General features: G+C 39.7%; 1 protein-coding gene and 1 long non-coding RNA gene across 3 annotated transcripts in view; one reads left to right on the plus strand and one right to left on the minus strand.

Annotated features, from left to right (window-relative positions):
- BMERB1 (bMERB domain containing 1) overlaps positions 1-22,177 on the plus strand; it is a 113,011-nt gene that overhangs the window by 18,020 nt on the left and 72,814 nt on the right. The window lies entirely within an intron of this gene.
- On the minus strand, positions 11,342-18,069 carry LOC140844093 (uncharacterized). Of its 2 annotated transcripts, XR_012122310.1 has the most exons (3): positions 17,183-18,059; positions 12,498-14,141; positions 11,342-12,368 (listed from the first exon to the last, which is right to left on the minus strand). It is a non-coding gene; the product is annotated as an uncharacterized lncRNA (long non-coding RNA). The 2 variants fall into 2 exon arrangements; XR_012122309.1 differs by lacking the exon at positions 11,342-12,368 and having other exon boundaries at positions 12,621-14,141; positions 17,183-18,069.

The raw sequence follows: 22,177 nt of genomic DNA on the forward strand, positions 1-22,177 counted from the left end.
AATCAGACAAGTAAGTGATTAGATTCAGTGATACAAAATTCTAGGATTTTATGAGAATTTAAAGTTGAAGGGCTAGAGCAATGTCTAGGGAAATAACTCAATATAATAAGCAAATAAACAAACAAAAAAATTAAAATGGTATACCAGAAAATACCTATTTAGCATAAAAGAAGTCAGTAAGGGAGGAATAGAGTAACAAAAAAGACATCAGACATATATAACACAAATAGCAAAATGGCAGGAATAAATCCAACCACATCAGTAATTACATCAAATATAAATGGGTTAAATGCGCCAATCAAAAAGCAGAGGTTGTTAGACTGGATCCAACTCTATGTTGCCCACAAAAGACATATTTCAGATTTAAAAACACACATAGGTCAAAAAGAAGAAGATGGAAAAATACATACCATGCAAACATAAGAAAGCAGTAGTGGCTCTGCTAATGTTGAACAGAGTAGACTTTAAGACAAAAATATGTTCCTAGAGACAAAGAGGGACATTTTATAATGGTGAAAGGGCTGATATGGCAAGAAGATACAATAATTATAAATACACATGCCTGTAACAGCAAAAGCAGAAGGGAAGAATAGAATGAGTAATGTGTGTTTTCAGAAGCATCCCTTGGAACCTTTCTGGGTTCTTTAGCTGGTGGCCTTCTCTTGACTCCATTCTACAGTACCATCATGCCCAGGTGCACTGTAGTGGTGACTTTGATGCATAAAGAAGTCATAACAGCACTTGCAGGAAACAGTCTAAGGGAGGAGGAACCAGCATTTTTAGGTATAGGGGAGATGTGTAAGGGCCCATTCTAAACATCAGGATTTCTGGTCTTCAGAATTTCACTTTTTCTCTTACGTCTCCTTTCCTTCAATAGCTCTCTCTCTTGCCACACCTCATTTCTCAGTAGTTCTGGTCTTGATGCCAGAAACCTTACATTCTCTGCATTGAATTAGCATGATTTCCTACCTTAACCCCAACCCTGCTCTATGACTGAAAGCGCCATCTTATGTGACAGTAAGCCCTAATTAAATGATTGATTTGAAATCCCCCCGCATTTCTCCAACTTCTAAGGAAGTTGACTCCCAAGAAGAATTCTCCAAGGGGGTTGAGGGGTTCTCTGAGTGGGGTGCAAATTGGAGAAGTCTAGAGAGGACTAAACAGCTCCACCTAAAAACAAGAACTTGAACACTACAGGTGTGGTGATTTGAGGTAGGTGTGTGGGGACCCTAGAGCCGGGTTGGGCAGAGGGCTGGGAGAAGAAATAAAGAAGAGATCCAGGGAATTGTAAAGGGTATTTATGGAGAAGACATACAAATCAAGAGAACAATTAGGAATTTTGCTCTGGATAAGCAAAATAACCATCTCCCAGCACAGCCTTCCATTTTTAAAAAAGACATTACTCACTAGAGGAGTCAGTTTGTGGGTTTTGTTTTTCTTAATTTGGTTTGATGGGATGGTGTGTCAAGACCAGCCTAAAGGTGGCCAGGGATAAAAGTAGGGCTTGTTCCTTGTGGGCAGCATTGAGATTAGACAGTCAGCTTGACATCTTGACACGTCAACAGATATTGGCTGAACACTGACCTGCTCTGACTAGTTACTGGGGTTTCTAAGATGAATGAGATGCTCTGACTAGTTACTGGGGTTTCTAAGATAAATGAGATGCAGTGCCTGCCCTCAAAGGATTTATGGGCTTGTGAGAGAGACAGACGCATTAACAGATAATCATACACTATGCTAAGTGCTTCATCAGAGGGAGGATCTGGGTGCATTTGGAGCTCAGAGGCTTCTGACCCAGCCTGGGGCCCCCAGGAAGGACCCCTGGGCTCAGTTAACCAGGTGGGGAAGGGACCAAGCAAAGTCACAGAAGTAGAAAGCTGTGTGGGGCTTCCTGGGACCTAAAAGCAGTTCATTATCAACAGAACATCCCCTGCGGGGGATCCAGTCCCACCTAGCCTTCCTTTCCTCCTTCCTGTTTCCTTCCTTCCTCATCACACTCATTCATTGCCCTCCATGCCCAAAACTTGGTGCAGGGAGGCAGGAAAAAAGCAGGGGAGAAACCTATTCATTGTCTTTGGGGAGCTAATCACTCAAATAAAAATATAATTTCCATGGTGGTCATTGCCCCAAAGGAGAAGTCCTGGATAAAAATGCCCAGTTAATTTCAGGTGAACAACAAATAAATTTCTTTTAATGTATAAATATGTCTCATGCAATATTCAGGGCATACTTCTACTAAAATTTTTGTAAGTTTGTCTGAAGTTAGAGTTAACTGGGCATCCTGTATTTTTGTTTGCTAAACCTGCCAACCAAGGTCCAAGATGCTAGAGGCCCTGGTCTGGGCTGCAGTGGGAGGGTGGTAGAGAAAGTGTGAGATCTGTACAAGCAGAAGGCTTTACCTGGGAGAGAGGTCTGGGAGAGGAGAGCGTTCCCTGAGGAAGAGGAAGCAGCACCAATAGAAGCAGAAAGCAGCCTGGACAGAGCATGTGGGTGAGAGAAGGCCCTGGGGTATTTCACTGAAATATTTAATTCACTGAGATGGGGAGAGAGGTTCTGTAAGTGGAAAATGAATAAATATATCACGATTTTAAGGAGGGTGCTGAATAAGTAAATGTCAGGATCAGTGACTCACATTATTGATTCTAAACGATTAGTCAGGGTAGATGTGCACTGGACTCACTCAGCCCTTCTGTTGCCAGATGTCAAATAATTCAGACATGGAGCCTGGTAACCGGGCAGCGCAAGATTCTTAAACCATGCGGAGGCATCCCCAAACGAGTCTGACTTTGCCTGTAAACATGCGTCTGCAGAGTTTCAGAGCCTGGAAAGGGCTCTGGGGGGCGGGAGCCAGCTCATTTCTGTTTAAATATAAAGTGCAGCCTAACCGATCTGTCAGCAGACACCCCTGGGGAAACATTGCAGTGAAGTATCCAGGCTTTGTTTGTGACTGTTGGAATGTCATGGTGCAGAGCAAGAGTGAGCGCTCTGTCCATCACCTGCCGCTGGATGGAAACCCCAGTTAACAGTGCATCCGGCCAGTCATCTGGAGCTGGGGGTTCACGAGACAAAGCGTCACAACTGGCACTGAGGGGGTGCTCCTGGCACCGTTGTAATGGGAGAGGACAGGGGCGGCTAACCCTATAATGCACAGGACAGTCCCCCTCCTCCCCAGCAAAGATTGATTTGGCCCCAAATGTTAGCAGTGCAGAGGATGGGAAATCCTGCGCGGAGGAGGTGATGCGAGGAGGAGGGGAAATGTCATTCTGATCAATGACAGAAATGAGGTCCTATGCTCCATGGTATCGTGGGTGACCGGGCCTTTGAAGTACCCTTAGAGACATCCTTTGAGCCACTGTTACAGCGAGTGTGGCTGGATTCTAACAGGAAGAGTGAGTAAGCCTGGAAGCTCAGCAGGAGGATGTTCCGGGGGAGGAAGAGGGGCATAAGAAAGGTGCTCTCTTCCCCCACCTTGCCCTGCGCATCGTCAAACCACTGAACAGCCTGACCTTTGTTTTTTATTAAGGCTCCTCTAATGTATTTTCATTGTGGCCTTAACACATAGCATAGTAACTTCCCACCTTAAATAAAAGATGCCACTTCTGGAGAATATATGCAGGGAAAGCCCTCCTACCCTCTGCTCTCCCCATACCTGATCCAACCCCCCACTCCCCATCTTATTTCTGCTCCTGCTCCTAATGATGCAGCTCCCTTAGCAGTGAGGATGTTTCATCCTAGAGCTGGGTCTTCCAAATGAGGGTGTGCCTCAGCGTCGAGGAACAGACTTGGGCATCTTTCTGTGTGTGCCTTTAAAAATAAAAGCAAAAGAACTTCAGGCATCAGATTAGCATAGAGAAAAACCTAACTCTTATACCCACTGTCCAGATTTGTTCAATGCTATGATCTTTACTTCAAATCAGTTAAAAAAAAAACCTTAAAGATTCAGCTCTTCCATCCTCTTCCTTTCTGGAAGTGACCCCTTTTGTGAAGTGAATATATATCCTTCTTATCCATGTCTTTGTGTTTTTACTGCTTTATGTGTATAGCCATAAACAATATGTGTACTTATTCTTGCCACCAAACATTTTGTTTCCAGGATTTATGCACGGTTGGTACATGGAGACCAATTCTTCTATTTTTTTTAACTGCTCTAGGTATTTATAATATATGAATATAACCACAAATACTTCAACCAATGTCCTATTGGTAATATATAGGCTGTTTTCAATTTTTCACTATTTCCAAGCACTGCTATCGTGACCATCCTGATCTGTCTGTCTTTTGGATCCAGGAGCAATAGTTTAGACAGTGTGTTTATCTAGAAGTAGAGGTACTGAGCAACAATATGCGTATCTTCAGTTTTAACAAACATAATCAAATTGTTACCCCACTGTGATTGTTACCCCACATTTGCACCCCACCTAGCAGGGTCTGAGTTGCCGCTTCACTACGTCTATAACAAACAACCTTAAGCTATCAAGATTGTTAAAAGTTCACCAATCTGATGAGTGAGAAATGGTATTCATTATTTTAGTTTTGTGTTTTCCTGATCACCAATGAAGTTAAACATATTTTCGTATGTTTATTGGATATTTGAGTTTCCTCTTCTCTGAATCTTTAGTTCATATCATTTTGCTGTTTTTCCTCTCTTTTGTGTTGTTATTTTCACAGGCTCTCTTTATGTTCAGTTCTTGAAATTTTGTGTATTTGTGTACAATAAATATCTTCTCTCTCTCAGTCTGTGGCTTGTCTTTTTCTTGTATTAACATTTTATTTTGAGATAATTGTGGTGCTTATGCAGTTGTAAGAAACAATAGAGAGATCTCTGTCTGCCTTCCGCTCATTTTCCCCCAATGGTAACATTTTATACAACTCTAGTACAATATCACAAGCAGAACATTGACGTGGATATAATCCATTGACATTATTCAGATTTCCCCAGATCTATGTGCACTTGTGTGTGTGTACTATTCAGTTCTGTATAATTTTGTCATATATTAAGATTTGTGTGACCACGCTACCTCAGTCAAGATACAGAATAGTCCATTATGCTACTTTTATTATCTCAGTAACCTTCCTCCACTCAGTCGCTGGCAACTACTAATCAGTTCTCCATTTCCATAATTTTATCATTCCAAGAATGTTTATAAATGGAATCATGAAATCTATAATTTTGTGAGATTGTCTTTTTTCAGTTACCATAATTCCCTTGAAATCTATCTAAGTTGTATGTATCAATCATTCATCCCTTTTTATTACTGAATAATATTCCATTGTATGGATATACCAGAATTTGTTTCACCCATTGAAGGATATCTGGATTGTTTCCAGGTTGGAATTATTTTGAGTAAAGCTGCTATGAACATGTGTACAATCATATGTGCTGAATCATATGAGAGCACATATTTAGCTTTGTAAGAAATGGACAAACTACTTTATGCTTATTCTAAGTTGTCAAATTTCTGAGAGTAAAGTTGTTTGTAGTATTCCCTAATTATCCTTTTAATGGCTACAGAATCTGTAGAGATACCCCTTGTTTCATTCCTGATATTGGTGATTTGTGTCTTCTCTCTTTTTATCTTTATCGGTCTTAGTAGTGGTTTATCAATTTTGCAGATTTCTTTTTAAGAATTTGATTTTTGTTTCATTGATTTTTCTCTATTATTTTGCTGTTTTTGGTTTCACCAATTTCTGTTCTTATTTTTATTATTTCCTTTTGCATTCTTTAGGTTTATATTACTATTTATTTATTTTTTAGAGTCTTGAGGTAGGAACTTAGATTATTGATTTGAGACCTTTCCTCTTTTCTAATATAAATGGTTGGTGCTGTAAACTCCCCTCTCAGTATTGCCTTAGCTGCCTTCCATATATTTTGGTATGTTGTATTTCTATATGCATTTGGCTCTTCTTTTTAAAATTTCCCTTGAGACTTCTTTGACTCAAAAATTATTTTGAAGTATGTTGTTTAACTTCCACATGTTGGGAGATTTTTCTATTATATATCTGTGATTGGTTTCTGGTTTGATTCCATTTTGATCAGAGAACATATCTTAAATGATTTCAATTCTTTTAAATTTGTTAAGATTTGTTTTGGGGGCCAGGATATGGTCTGTGCTAATTATGTTCTATGAGTACTTAAAAAATATATATTCTACTATTGTTGGATGGAGTAATAAATATCATAAATATCAATTAAGTTGGGTTGGCTGATAGTGTTATTTCCTTATTCTATATCCTTGCTCATTTTCTGTCTGGTAGTTTCATCAGTTGCTGACAGTGGAGTGTTGAAGTCCCCAACCAGATCTGTGGATATGTCCATTTGTCTTTCCTGCTGTATCAGTCTACTTCATGTATCTTAAGGATCTGTTGTTTCATGAAGAAATAGGATTGCTATGTCTACTTGATGGACTGAACATTTTATTATTATGTAATGTCCCTTTTATAATTTTCTTTGCTCTGAAGTCTACTTAAAGAAAGCCCTTCTTTCTTTTGGTGAATATTTGGTATATATATATTTTTTATCTTACTTTCAATCCATCTATATTGTTATATTTGAAGTGAGAATTTTTTACGACATTTAAAAAATTTTATCAAATGTACATCACAGTGGTTCAACAGTCCCCATCTCCCTCCCTCCAGCCTTCACCTACACCCTTTCCCTTGGTAACCACCAGTCACTTCTCAGTGTGTGTGAATCTCATGCTGTTTTGGTCCTTCTGTTTTGCTTTGTTTTTATATTCCACAAATAAAAGTGAAATCATATGGTATTTGTCTTTCTCTGCCTTCTTGCTTATTTCACTGAGCATAATACCCTTTAGATCCATCCATGTTGCTGCAAATGGCAGGATTTCTTTTCTTTTTATGACTGAATAATATTCCATTGTATATATGTACCTAATCTTTATACATTCATCTAGTTATGGACACTTAGGTTGTTCTGTATCTTGGCTATTACAAACAGTATGGTGATAAACATAGGGGTGTATATGTTTTTTTGAATCAGAGATCTTGATTTCTTCAGATAAATTCCTAGGTGTGGAATTACTGGATAAAATAGTATTTCTATTTTTAGTTTTTTGAGGAATGTCCATATTGTTTACCACAATGGTTGAACCAATTTATGTTCCCACAAACAGTGTAGAAGGGTTTCCCTTTCTCCTCATCCTCACCAGCATTTGTTGTTTCTTATCTTTTGGATAGTGGCCATCTTAACTGGTATGAGGTGATATCTCACTGTGGTTTTAATTTGCATTTCCTGGTGATTAGTGATGTGGAGCATCTTTTCATGTGCCTGTTGGCCATTTGTATTTCTTCTTTGGAGAAATGTCTGTTCAGGTCCTCCACCCATTTTTTGATTGGGTTATTTGTTTTTTGGGTGTTATTGAAGTGAGTTTTTTGTAAATAACATATTGTTGGATCGTGTTCTTCTGTTCACTCTGCCAACCTTTGGCTTTTAGTTGATGTATTTAGGCCATTTACATTTAATGTAGTTAACTGATATGTTAGGGTTTAAATCTGCACCCAATGGTATTAGTAGTCATTCTATTCTTCACTGCCATGCACTCACAGAAACATAAACATCAGTTTTACTTATAGCTACTCTTGCTTAAGCAATAGGAATAAAAAGCACACAATTGCTCTTAAGCAAAAGAATTTCTAATTTTATTGATTCTTGACCCTTGAGTACATGTCTTAAATATTTTGGATGATGCAATGGGAAGTACACATAAGGCACTTTTTCTATATTCTGAAGAAAAATGCTATAAATGTTTGAAATAGCTGCCTTTTCCCCTTATATTTCATTTTCCTTTTTATTGTCTTTTCTCTCTTCCTTTCTCTTTTCTTTTTCATAGAATACCATTTTTTACTTGAAAGAATAAATGACTAACTATGGTTTTTCAGGCTTGGGTGTTTGTCAGACACTTCTTCAAAAATAATGAAGTGAGCCTGTCACTTCAAGGAAAACAACTGACAGTATTTGTTGCCAGTGATAAAACTTGAGCTTTCAATAGATAGTTAGGATTTTGGAAAACTTGCATCTGTTACCACGAGTTTGACAGCTTCTAACTACAAGACTTAAGACCTTTATGATGACATTGATAGTACTGTGAATTCACGTGATTTTTGTGATGAAATGTGTCAACATGTATAGATTAGTATAACTCAATGAACTATTATTTTCTAAATGACCAAATACAAGCTATTACCAAAATCATGCTTGATTAAAAGATCTCTTCAAAGAGTAAGATGGACCAATGAATTTTCATCTAATAGGGTAAAAAAAGTTTGTTCACATGGTTTCAGGCTTCACATTGCAATTAACCTTGAAGAAACTACTACCTGAGTTTTGGTATGGTGTAAAATGAGAATATCCACAATAATCTGTAAAAGCTATTAAAACACTCACTTTGCTAACCACATATCTGTGTGGAGCTGGGTTGTTTTTATGTACCCCAACCAAACCAATGTATCTAAACAGAATGAATGTAGAAGCAGATAAGAAAATCCAGCCAGACATGAAAGAGTTTTGCAAAAATATTGAACAATGAATTATTTTAGTCATTGGATGCTTTTGTTGTGGAAAATAGTTTTTAAATAAAAAATACTTTATTTATGTTAACATATAATGAGTTCAGAGCAAGTCTTTTCAAACGAATTAGAAAATATTCTAAAATTTCTCAATTAAAATTTATTATGCAGCAAATTTTGATATGTAAACAGAAGTTCTTCAGGTCCTCAGTAATTTTTTTAAATGGTTGAGAACTGTTGATAGATGGCATGAAATAGAGATATGATTTTGTTTTATTGTTCCCATGTGAGTAAGCAATTCCCCAGGACTATTTCCCAAGTAATAGTCTACCAGGTCCCTACTGATTTATAATGTAACATCTTGCCTTTAACACATTTCCATATGCTCATGGGTTTTTACCTATACTCTTTATCTGTTATATTTTTCTATTTTTCCATCCATATATCAATTCAACACTGTCTTAATTACTATTGCATAATATTATTTTGCTGGGGAGAATTGACGTTTATGATAGAAGTCTTCCAATCCATGACTATGGTATATATTTCCATTTATTTGTGTCTTCTCTTTAATGTCTTCCAATGAAGTTTTATTACTTTCCCCAAAAAGATTTCATGTATTTTGTTAAAATCATTCCTATAAGAACTCAATAGTTTTATTTATTATTGGGGTTTTTTAACTGAAATTTTAAATTAATTGTTACTAGATTAGGAATTTTATTGATTTTTTTGGGGTTGATCTCAGAACCAGAAACTTTGCTAAATTATTTTATAATTAATTGTTTATAGATCCTCTTGAATTTTCTATGTGGGCAATCACACAATCTTTATGTTAACACTATTTTAATTCTGTTTCTTATTCTTTTTCTCATCTTATTATAATGATTTAGCCCTCAAATATAATTTGAATAGTGCTGCTGTTACATTTCATCAAATGCCATAACCTACTGAATTTGAATTTCTGACAATGGGGAAGGAGTAAGGTTGTCCAGAGTGGTGGATAGGTCGATAAGGTAGTCTAGTATGGTGGCCAAGACATGGCTTTTTAATTCAGATGGCCGAGACCACACCATTGTTTTGTATTTTTCTAACTCAATGACGATCATTTAGCATCTTATAGCCTTTATTACTCATCTGTAAAATAGAAATAAAAATAGTCGGGAATTTGTGGTGTTGTTGTGAAGATGATAGAAACAAACAGTAGCCTTTATGTTGAGCTCCTCTGCTTTGGCAAGGGCAATTAGACTACTGCCAACTTCTCACTGGGGCGGTGGTGGATTTTGTCAACACAGCCCAGTGCATTTCACTGCTCTTTCCTTCAGGTCAACCATGAAGCTACCTCTTCTATCTTATAGTGAAGCTCAAGGTAATAAGTGTGCCTGTTCTATAAATATTAATCTCTTTGTAGGGGTCCCTTGTATGGAAGAAAAATATTGGGACAAATCAAACTTAAATTATATTTTCCCAAACATACCCTATGGTTGTTTGTTAAACTCTGAGAAGTCAGAGTCAGCCTGAATGACTGAACTTGGAAATCTGTTCTCCCTTTTGGAAAGACATTTTGGCAATATCTAACAATATTTTAAATGAAGCTATTCTTTGACCCAGGAATTTCACTTTTAGGAATCTGTGTTACACAAATATTTGCACATATGCATGAAGCTCTTTATAATGGAATTTCATTAGAGCACTGTGTCTAGTAATGAAACTTGTAAACAGCTCAGATGTCTGTCAATGGGAAGTGATTAAACTATGGTAGCACCTTAGCACAAAATACTGTGTAGCTGTTTGGAAAAGAATGCAGTAGATCTATTTAGAAAGTCATGGAAAAGTCTTCAAGATGTGTCACTAAGTGAAAAAAACAAGTTGCAGAATATGTAGAGTATGCTCCCGTTTCTGTAAAAAACAAAACAAAATGATCCTGTATGTGTGTATAAACATAAGCCTACCCAACTATTATCAGTAGTTGGTTACCTCTGGGGAGAAGAGTGGGACTGGAGAAGAGATGTCAGGCAGCTCTTTCCTTTCTTTTTTCAAACATACTTTTAGATTGTTCGAATTTTCTACAGTGAGAATTTATTCATGTCTTACTCATGTAATTCTAAAACATCACTGGGACCCTGAACCAGACCTTCCATGAAAGACAGAGATGCCTCCTTGCAGCATAGAATCTATCACCATTGATACTGGCAAGATGCCTGCAACCTATCCCAAGGGGCAGAATGACATTGAGTAAGACCCAGCCTTGAGAGAAGGGGAAAAGAAGGCCAGACCCTAATCCTGGGGACTGGCCAGGGGTGTGGAATGATGCTGAGGTAACATTTTCTCTATCTCGAGGGGAAAAAGTCTCTGCCTGGCATAGAGAGGGAATTGGGTGCCTTCATGTCAACACCCCAAACAGGAACCCACGAGGTGGTCAGAGATGCTGTCCCTGCTCCATAAGGCTGGAAGTAGGGAGTGATAAAATTTCTTAGTGGCCAAACAGAACCACCGAGCAAGTGGCTTTGAACCCTGTTACTTTCTATCAATTTGTTAGTGACTTCAGGAAGCACAGCCTGGTGGGGAGGTCTGAGCCGGGAAGAAGCTGGTTACTTTCCGCGAAGAGCAGCATGGAGCTGAGTCAAGCTCGCATTTCAAGGGCACCTGTGGAAGCAGCCTGTGACTCATTCTTTCACACCTGGAGGAGGATATCACTGCCTGAGAGCTAAGGGAGGGGTTTTCCAGGGGCTCCTATGTAGGAGTCTCCTATTTTTAAAACAAAACCTAAGAAACAAAAAAGGTTCTACAGAATTTTAAAATAACATTTATTGCCGGTATTCCTAGTTACAAAAGTGATACATGTGCATAATAATAACTGTAGTCCCAATTATTTTATTGAGCATTTATCCTATGTCAGATACTGTGCTTTTTGCTTTACATAATTATCTCATTTGGTCTTTATAACAATTTGATGAGAGAGGTCCTATTTTATCACCATTTTACAGACATGAGAACTGAGGGGAAAAACATATGAAACACAGAAAAAAAATCGTGCACTATTCCACCCTCTAGAGTTAACCAACATCCTGAGGCATGTTTTTTCCAGTAATTTTTCTGTATTTTTTCCCTATGTAACTAATGTATCCATCTATTTACTTTCCCATCACCTGCCTTTTTTCCCTTTAGCACTATTGCAATCATATAACCAACTCTTCAAGTATTCTTCAATAACTTGATTTTAACCAGCCACCATGGATGAACATTTGACATTTCCAATTTTTCACCATTATAAAGAATGTTGCACACTCTTTGAGGCAGGAGTGAGTCTATCTTGTTCACCTCTATGTCTGCAGTACTGGGGCCAGTGCCTGGCACATATAAGGCACTTGATAAACAGTGCATGTAAGAATGGCCATTGTCACATTCAGCCTGCTGGTCAGTGCCCAGTATTTGGGAAGTGCAGGACAGGCACTGACCAGCCTTGCAGGCTATAGGATGAAGATTGCCCCATTCAGGGCTCTCAGGTTCAGGCAACAAAGCAAATGCAACTGGCTCAAGGTAAAGAAAGAAGTTATCATCTTATGTGCCTAAATAGATGATGTTGACTTCAGGTATGGCTGGATCCAGCGGTTCAACTATGGATCAATTCAGTCCTGGACCAGCAGGACTCAGTCTCTCCATTTTCTTCTTCTCATTCTTCACCTACCAGTGTTGGCTTCACTCTCAGACAGGTGATTTTCAAGTGGTGACCTCAACAGTTGCAAGCTTACATTAGCCATCTAGCAGAGAGGGAGTGCTTCTTCTTGAGTAGTTTCATTCAAAGTCCTGGGACTGTCTCTCATTGCTCCAACTTGAACCAATTTCTGGGGCAAGACAGAGGGGAAGAGGTGATGGTGGGGTGATTGGCTAGGTTTCACATACTCAGTCTCCCAGAGGAAAATCAGAAAATGGATGCTGGCTGGGGCAAAAGAAGAGAGGTCATTCAAAGGTACCTGCACTGGAAGAGCTGGACTCTGAGGCCAGAGGCCTTATCCTCACCTTGCCGTTGGTTAGCACTGTTAGGGTCCAGGCTTCCGAGGCTTCCCCAGAGAACAAACTACACAGGCATAGAGATGTAAATTCAAGCAAAGTCTTTATTCAGCCAACTAGTTGGGGTCCAAGTCAGCCCGAAGCAGCGGGTCTCAACAAGGACCCCGAGCACTCAGAGCCAAGGGTTTATATAGCAATTTCAAAGCACTTAACTCATAGCAATTTTCTATAACTATACATTATTCTTGCAAGACATATATCCTGGGGTTAAGCAAGGGCAGGGTAAGACTACTCCTCAATGGTCAGGGAGGTTCTGCACGATAAGCTTGGTATGTAAGATTTACTGACCAAGGTTAGCTGACCAAGGGTCACAGCTGCCCACCACCCGGTGCTCATGATTAACTTGTTTTTCAAGGCCTTACCCAGTTCCAGTTTTTCTTTCTAAGTCACATACTCAGAAAATGGCTTCTAGGCCTTTAAGATGGCTATGCTTATGCTAACCTATTTCTATTCTTACATTCCCCTCTTCTTCTTGTATCTATTTCAATCATGAAATTAGGGGTCATCTGTTTGGTTAACACTCTGATAGTTCTGTCTCAACACTATGATTTGCACGATGCTAATGCGTTCTTTGATAAAGGTAACACATGGAGTGACTCCGGTTTGGCGGGCCTACTACTTGTTAGAATAAGCTGGGGTGGTGCTGATTACTTCTGTCTTGTTGTAGAGGGAGGTGTAAGTTTTAGGAACTCTCTCAATGCAGGTTCTTTGCCTACTTGCAGAGGATAAAGTGAGTCTCGGTCTTTGTCTTCTACAGATAGGGACTCTAGCTGCTGCTAGGGAAAAGGGGCGATGACCGCTCTGGCTGCTTCGTGCTGAGAAGGGGGTGCAGTAAAGGGTGCAGCTAGGTCTCTATTACTGGTCAGTTGAGAGGGCTTCAGAAGGCTGGCGCTTCTATTACTATTTGCAGTTTTGTGGCTTCTAGGCAAGATAAAACAAATTGTGTTATTAGGTTATGTAGCAACATCTGGAGTTGGATTTTCTATTCTGGAGGTTGCAGTTATTGAAACAATACTTTTCTCTAAAATCACCCTCATTTTTATTAGAAGTAACCAGGTTAAGAAAATAATTAACAGCTGGCTTGATCATTTGCACAAGTGCAGCAAGAAGAGCAATTGATTACACAGGCTCTTTTAAATATGCTTTGCTGGAACTTTTTGTAAGGAATTTCAGATTGAACTTTTAAAGGCCTCTTGAGGCCAGACAGCCAAGCTAGACTTGCCATCAGGCTTTGCCTGCAGTACCTGTAGATTTGGATGAATTCTTCTCTTCTCGAGGTCTCTGAACCTGCCAGGAAGTGACCTTCTTTACTCACCTGGTAAGGCTGCTGGGAACTCTGTAAGCAAGGTACCAGGCCAGTTCTTCCAAGGGGCTTTGTTGGCTTTATAAAGTCAATCTTAGTTCCTTAAAGTTGTTCACATCTGAGTCCATGCACATGTCTCTCAGGTATGACATTCCAGTCAAAGCCCTGGCAGTATAACCAGTGTTCTTAAGTAGTCTTCTCACAAGGAAAGCAGATTCTTATTGAACTCATGCAAATAAACATACTGCCATGGAATACAAAAACAGTCACTGAAAGTTTTTAAACTCTGGAGGGATCAGGTAGAGAGAAGGAAGTTTCAATTCTGCTCATAAAGATAGTCATTTACTAAACTGTTTTCAGTTTAAGAGAACAAGGTTAAAACACTTTATCAGCAACATTTGAAACAAAAAGACACAAAATCATTTTCTTTAGTTTATGTAATCTTATGTAACTAATACCTGTTCTGCTGAAATCTAGTTCTTTACCAGTTTAGGGATAATACTATAAATGACAAAAGACTTACAAATGACAATGGTTAAAGATCTGATGAGAGCTTACTGTAAGACAGTTGACATAAGGAAATTCTGATATTTCTGTAATACAAAACATTTAGTAACAAAGTTTAGCATCATTCTCTTTGACAGTGCTTTCCTGGTAAATAAATAAATATATATCAGATAAATAAGCCAAATTAGTCAAATACTTTCTCTAATGAGAAAAAATTCTTCTGACATGTTCCAGGGGCCCTCTGGAAAATATCAGAGTTAACTAGAGGTAAAAGCACTTTTTTTTGAACTTAGCATAAGTGTCCAAGACCAGATACAAAAAAAGCAGAGAAAGTGCTTAAGTCTACAGGTCTTCTCTGAAAGCTTCAAGAATGTTTTACTCTTTAATAGTAGATATAAGCTGCTATGCAAATTCTATTAAAAGCTCTAAGATCATTTGCATTAAAAAAATATGAAGAGTCCTCTGAAGGACTACTACTAGTAAGATGGCAAACTTCCGGCTTCTCTTCGGGGGTCCTTGGTTTCCGCCGGCGCCACCTGAAGCCCAATCACCTCTCGCTCCCCTCCCAATCCCAGCACCTAGCCAACAGCCACCAGCTCCGTAGAAGTGACACCTCAATCAATTCATGCCCCTTCTTATATAACCCAGCACCTTTCCCTAATAAAGCGGAACTCTCCGGTTAATTGCTGCTATGTGTCGCTCCTTTCCTTTCATCCCCCATGTTTTTTTTTTTTTTTTAAAACATACAGCATATAAATTAAACAAGAAGACCTGGTGGTTGTCAAAAAAATCTATTACAACCTTTCTCAAAAGTGGTCACACGTTTGTCCATTTAAACTTTTACAGTGAAACTTGTTTTTCTGGGAGAAACATAATCTTGTCTAGATTCTAGTTTAATTTTTAAGAATAAATTTTGGTTTGTTAACTAAGTGCATTTAATCAGCTGAAAAAAGCTTTGTTACCATTCTGCTTAGGAGGATAAATTAAGAAAACAAATAATCAGTAACAACTTTAATCATTTGTTGGTTAGAGATTTTTCCACTTATAAAAATATATGGAATAAATAATTCAATTTCTCAGGCCATGCAATCGTTTTCAATAACAAAATATTTCAAAGGCAAATAAAGCTTATACAGTTGTTAACAAACTTTAGCTTTTAGTCTTTTTAATATTACGATTTCATTTTTTTTTTTTTTAATATTCTGGCAACTCACTGAGACTTTAAGCATGAGAAACTGCTTTGATCTTTCAACATTAAGAGCAGACTAACAGTTAAAGAAAACTGTTTAACTAGAAACGAGATTCTAATTTTGCTGTGCACTTGATATCAAGATTCACTTGCTTTAATTTCACTAGGCAGGACTATATCTGTAAGAATATAGTAATTTATTCTTCATTTGCCCTATGGTCCCAAGCACATAAGCCGGTGAGAATTAGCCTGGGCTTGCCTGCGGCTTGACTGGGTTTATCTCACTTAATCTCTAAACATCCTGACCCTCCCCCCCAAAGCAACAGGCTGAGCGGGTCTTCTACAACAAAAGGCACCACGCTGTTTTCTCTCTTTAAACAAATAGCTGTACTTTAGAACAAAGTTACTTTCTTTATCACAAAACACATTCTTTAGCATGCAGAAGACTTTTCATTCTTTATACTTTTTCTTATTAAAACATACATTTTTTAGCATAGAGAAATGTTTTATTACTTTAAATAGTTTTAATTAAAACTTAAAACCATTAGAAACTTTAATTTCCAGTGAACACCGAGAAGCAGGCCATTGTAAACTGTTAAACTAACATTCTTTAGATTGACAAATTTATGAACACATTTTATAATTTCTGTAACCATGAGCTTTACAGCACAATCTCTCATAGAGTATATCTTCTTAACTTAGCAAAACTTTAAGGTTTTAGGTTTCTACAAAGATTCTCAGGCAGTAGGTAGGTATACACACTGTAACACACAATTAAAAAGAGGTTCACTTGCTTCAGTCATTTAGTTCACTCATTCGTAACAACTATTCTAGATTACTTACAAGACCTTTACTGAATATTAGACAAAGCCAAGCCTTTAAGCATTTTATTTTTAAAAGATTTAGCAGATAACATGACTTAAATGACCTCAGGTAAATTTACGCAGCTGATAACTACAAGGACATGCCCGCCTCAGGCAAACTCAAATTAGCATTAATGCTTAACACTTTTTATCAGGTTTTCTGGAAGTTTTAGACTACCTAATTTTCACAAGCGCTTGTCTTTAAATCAATTTCATTAATACCATCCGGAGGTAGAAAGATATATTCATTTACACACTTAGGGGGTCGTCTGAGTCTGTCTCATGGTGAGAAAGAAGGAAAAAGAATATGAGGGAGACAAAGGCGAAGGATGAAGATGCCACTTCAAACAAAATGACTGTTGTATGTGCTTGTGAACGAGTGCCTGTCGTTGCACAGTTTTCCTTCCACGGGGGACGCAAATTTATCTGGGATTCGCGGCTGTGACCCCCTTATCCTGTCACGGGAGTCTTCTAGCGGCGGGCGCCCTAATGGCTCTTAATTGCCCGACCCGTGCCCACGGGGAATGATGTAGTGGCAGAAAGGAGGAACGGAGAGAGCAGGAGAACCTTAGAACAAGGAAACTTAAAATGAGAAGCGAAAAAAAATATAAACCGAAACCAAAACACAGTAAAACAGTCAATGATAACACTAAGCACACACACACCACATCTGATCGCACTCGTTCGGACCGGTCCTTCTCTCACTCTGGTGCGCACCACACTCACCACTTTCAGGGTCTTCAAAAACTCTCGTAATTCTCCTGAAGGGCGTCCACTCGGACTGCCGCAGGGTGACGAGCTCGATCTTTTCCTCCTCGGGCGCCAGTTTTCTGCCGATCGGATTTGCCTTCCTAAGGCCGAGTCACTCGGACCCTAGGGCCAGGATTGGTTACCTGGGCTTCACCCAGGGTCGCTAACCTGGGGGCCGGGACTACCAGCCCGGACTTCCTCACTCGGGACCACTAACCCGAGACCATACACGGGATGGTGACTCCCGCTTTATAATGGATTTATGCAGACACGAGGGGGCGACCCTCGAATTACACTGCCCCGTCCGGACAATTAGACCTTGCCTCCAGCTGTCCTTTGTTCTCAGGGAAGCTGCTCGTATCCCGGACGAGCCCCCAAATGTTAGGGTCCAGGCTTCCGAGGCTTCCCCAGAGAACAAACTACACAGGCATAGAGATGTAAATTCAAGCAAAGTCTTTATTCAGCCAACTAGTTGGGGTCCAAGTCAGCCCGAAGCAGCGGGTCTCAACAAGGACCCTGAGCACTCAGAGCCAAGGGTTTATATAGCAATTTCAAAGCACTTAACTCATAGCAATTTTCTATAACTATACATTATTCTTGCAAGACATATATCCTGGGGTTAAGCAAGGGCAGGGTAAGACTACTCCTCAATGGTTAGGGAGGTTCTGCACGATAAGCTTGGTATGTAAGATTTACTGACCAAGGTTAGCTGACCAAGGGTCACAGCTGCCCACCACCCGGTGCTCATGATTAACTTGTTTTTCAAGGCCTTACCCAGTTCCAGTTTTTCTTTCTAAGTCACATACTCAGAAAATGGCTTCTAGGCCTTTAAGATGGCTATGCTTATGCTAACCTATTTCTATTCTTACAAGCACATCTCCTGGCCATGCAGGTCCTCACGCTGTCCATCTGTAAATGGGAACATCACGCCCATTCAAATTCCAATAACCACCAGCCCAGGGGAACCATCACTTCTTTTTCATTCCACTTGCTTAATTCCTTCAGAGAAGTGTTTGGATGGTTTCTGTACCATTTCCACCTTGAGCAATGTGACTTATGAGAAAATTATGCAACTGCATTTTATATCCATTCTGGTCATTTTAGTAATTGGTTCTGAGACACTGTTTTTCCCCCCAGCTCCATCCCAAATAGAAACAGCCATTTCCAGCTGTTTCATTGGAGGGGAATGGGGAAGTATGCTTATTTGCTTTTCAGGAAAAAAAGAAAGGAAGGAAACAAATAACAACAAGAAAAATGAAACTGAAGCCTAAAACAGATATTATTGACTCCCAGGTAGTTGTATGTACCTTTTTAGGCAGATTCACTGGTCTCTCCTCCTGCAACCCAGTAATTCTTGGGAGCTGGCCTAGTTAGTGCATAACTAAGGGAATAATTAGAAATCCAGCAAATCCATTATTTGAGAGGCCCATGCTGATGATTCAGAGAATATGAAATCCGGAAGACTGCTTCGTCCTTATTTGGGCTATGTTTGAAGATTCTTTTTGCTGTAGATAATTGAAACCCGTTTGGTTTAGCCAAAGGGGGATATTGTTTAGGATTCTGGGGTTGTGTTAGTTAGGATCCTCCAGAGAAACCCAAGAGGAGATATATGTAAAGGAGATTTATTATGAGAAATTGGTTCATGCACTTATGGAGGCTGAGAATTCTCAGTGTCTTCTATCTGCAAGCTGGAGGCTCAAGAAAGAGATGACATAATTCAGTTCTGAGTACTGAGGAAGGTCTGAGAACCAGGGGAGCTGATGATATAAATACCAGTCTAGGGCAGGAGAATATGAGATGAGCTGTCCCAGCCCAATCAGTGAAGTAGCAAAAAATGGGATAAATTCCTCTTTCTTTGCCTTTTGTTCTATTCAGGACCTCAGTGAATTGGATGCTGCCATCCACACTGGAGAGGGCAATTTACTGAGTCCACCTATTCAAATGCTAAGCTCATCCAGAAACACCCTCACAGACACACCCAGAAACAATGTTTAATCAGGGCTCATGGCCCACTCAAGTTGACACATAAAATTAACCATTGCGCGGGGTGCGGTGGGGAGGGTGTTTCACGGGACCCGGGGGTAGAGCTCCCTTGGAATTCAGGAAGGGATTAGAGCATGTTGTGAACCAGAGGTTCCCTTCCTCCACCTCCATTTCTTATCTGTGTTTTTCTCATTTCTCCATCATTCTGCTCTCACATGGAAGAGTGGCTTTCTCTGGGTTTTCAGCACTTGTGACTAACAGCTGCTAGGTTTCTGTTTTAAGACAGCAGTTTGAGGCTGGAATCTGAATCTCAGTGCCTAAGTCTCAGGGAAGGAGCCCATTGGCCCACGTGGTTCAGATGGCTCACATGTGGTCCAGTCAGATGTGGGAGACTGGAGAGGGGTGGGATTTATGTGATAGGAACTTGACCACATAGATGGTTCAGAGAAAAGACATTTTCCAGAAAACATGGCATTTTAAGAAGTAAAAAAAAAGCATGTGTTTTATTATGCTACTAATTAAAATTCAAACAGTAGTGAAATTTTGTTACCCTCAACCCTTTTAAATAAAGCTGAGATGGTCTACCTCACAGTGTGGTCCACTTTAGGGGGCCAGATTACTGGGGTTGAATCCCAGCCCCAGTTTTTGCTGGCTGTGTGACCTGAAGTGAATTACTTAACCTGTCTCTATACTTTAGTTTTCTTGTTTACCAAAACGGTATGATAATATACCTACTTGATAGATTCATTGGGACCATTAAATATGTTAATTTAAGTAAAATGCTCAGAACTCTACCTAGCAAAGAGTAGAACGTTAACAAATAATAGCTATTATTATTCTTACTGGATAGTTCATTTCAATTAAGGCTTAGATTATTTCTCAGATTATGCAAAAAAAATAGAAGATGCTAGAAAGAGAATTTTGATGATCATGGAAAAATAGGGCTAAATAACCATGACTAAAATTGAATATATCATTAGGATTGTGATTTAAATTCTAGATGGTACTTTCAGTTTATAGCCTTTAAAGCGTAAACGTTTCCCTTAAACAAGCTTTTGTAAATAATTAGTAGTTCTGCTCATTTTACCTGGAAAGAAAAACCAATTGTTCTACCAAGTTTATCAGCATCTTAAGTTTGGAACTTAAGGCCCTCAATGTCCTACTTTGCGAAAGGCAAGTTACAGAATCTCTTTTCCTAGATGTCTAAAGGACCCTTTAGGATAAGGGTCTGCAAATCTTCTCTGAAAGAGCTAATAGTAAATATTTTTGTCTTTAAGGACAAAATATTTATCTTTAAGGACCAGCCTAGCTGGTCCTACCTTTCACTAGGGCCTCTATTCCAAACATTCAACATTGTTGTTGTGTGAAAGCAGCATATATTAAACATATGTAAATAAAGGGGCATGGCTATGTTTCAATAAAGCTTTATTTATGGACACTGAAATTCAGATTTTGTGTAATTTTCATATGTCATCATCTGTTATCTTTCTTTTGATTTTTTTCCCCAACAATATAAAAATGTAAAAACCATGCTTGGCTCAGTCTCTGTACAAAAACCGTAGTGGGCTGGATCTGGCCCTCGGGCTGCAGACCGGGGTGCCTGCTTTAGGAGATGGCTGTGTTGGCATTCTGACTGTAGGCGGGGCGGGAGCCAGAGGACTCCCCACAGCCCTAATGGGCCAAGGGCATTTTCACTCCTGGCTCCTCCTTACGCATTCCTCTTAGAAGATGTTGAGTGTTTGTGTGACTCTTGGTTGTATGCAACAGAAAACTCAAGCTGTTTGAGCAACTAGGGAATGCACTGTGTGACTTTACGGTGGGGGTTCAAAGTACCTCATCCATTTCTCTCCGTCTCTTGGCTCCTCCCCCTCCATGAAGGCTTTGCCATCAGTATCCCTGTAATGGCAGGTTCATGTCCAGCTAGCAGTCGGACAGCATCTCTCTTCCTCCAAGAGTTCACACAAAACTTTTGTGTCGGATTACTTCCGTTTCGTTATTGGGCCCCACGCCCTTCTGAACCAGCCGCAGTGGGCTGGGGCAAAGGAACAACCCACAGCCCCAAGACCTGGCAGTGCTGCCCACGTTGGTTCTCCAACAGGAATAGGGGTTCCTGTGACCAAGGAAAGATGAATGGCTGCTGGGAGGCAGAGTCAACACATGTCCTCTCCACATCCAAGACATCACACTGTGACATTTAGAATCTAATGTCCTGAACAGAATGACTGAGGGAGCTACCAGAAGCAGGAAATTGCCCTTCACACCCATTCTTCTCAAAGGAATCGCTTGCCTTCTCATGGGCAAAATTCTCTGTGCAGGTTCTGGCTTCTCTGGGAGCAGGCTTTCTGGGCTTGGCAAACCCGGAGCTACAGAGAAGCCTTATTTTTCATTTTCCTTGAAATCGTGGGGGTGGGGGCCTAGACTCAGACCACTCAGTTGGTAGAAATTCTCTGTAGGGGAAGCAGTCACTTGAATAGCTAACCGCCTGGCTCAGCCATTCACCACTCTCAGTAAAGGCAGACAGAGCCCAGTTTGCTAGCTGGGCTCAAAATAGCTGTGTTCTGATGTGGGCTCTCAATGATTCATGTTGGAGATTTCCAGGCTCGGTGGTATTGTTGACAGTTTGCTCTGCTCCCCACTCCTGCCCCACCGCAGAGCCTAGCTGGTCCTACCTTTCACCAAATATAATTTATTACAAACCCTGCTCTTTTTTTTTTTTTTTAACTCTCAATGACCCATTTCAGACTCAGCAGCTTTTCCTGCATCCTCTGCCAGACCAAGACTGTGGCGCTTGCTTATCTACACCCACCTTAAGAGATGCCAAGCAAGTGTGTGTTGGGGGGAATGTCTTTTTCCTCTGCCCTTCTTAGACTCCCTGGCTGAGGCCTTGTAAATTAGACTGAGAAAGGGCAGATTAATATGAGGAAAACAAACAGAAGTTAATTAACATGTGCATCATGCCTACACATGGGAGTACCCAGTGATTAGTAA

Source organism: Manis javanica, chromosome 10 (genome assembly GCF_040802235.1).
Source record: "Manis javanica isolate MJ-LG chromosome 10, MJ_LKY, whole genome shotgun sequence".
Taxonomy (NCBI): domain Eukaryota; kingdom Metazoa; phylum Chordata; class Mammalia; order Pholidota; family Manidae; genus Manis; species Manis javanica.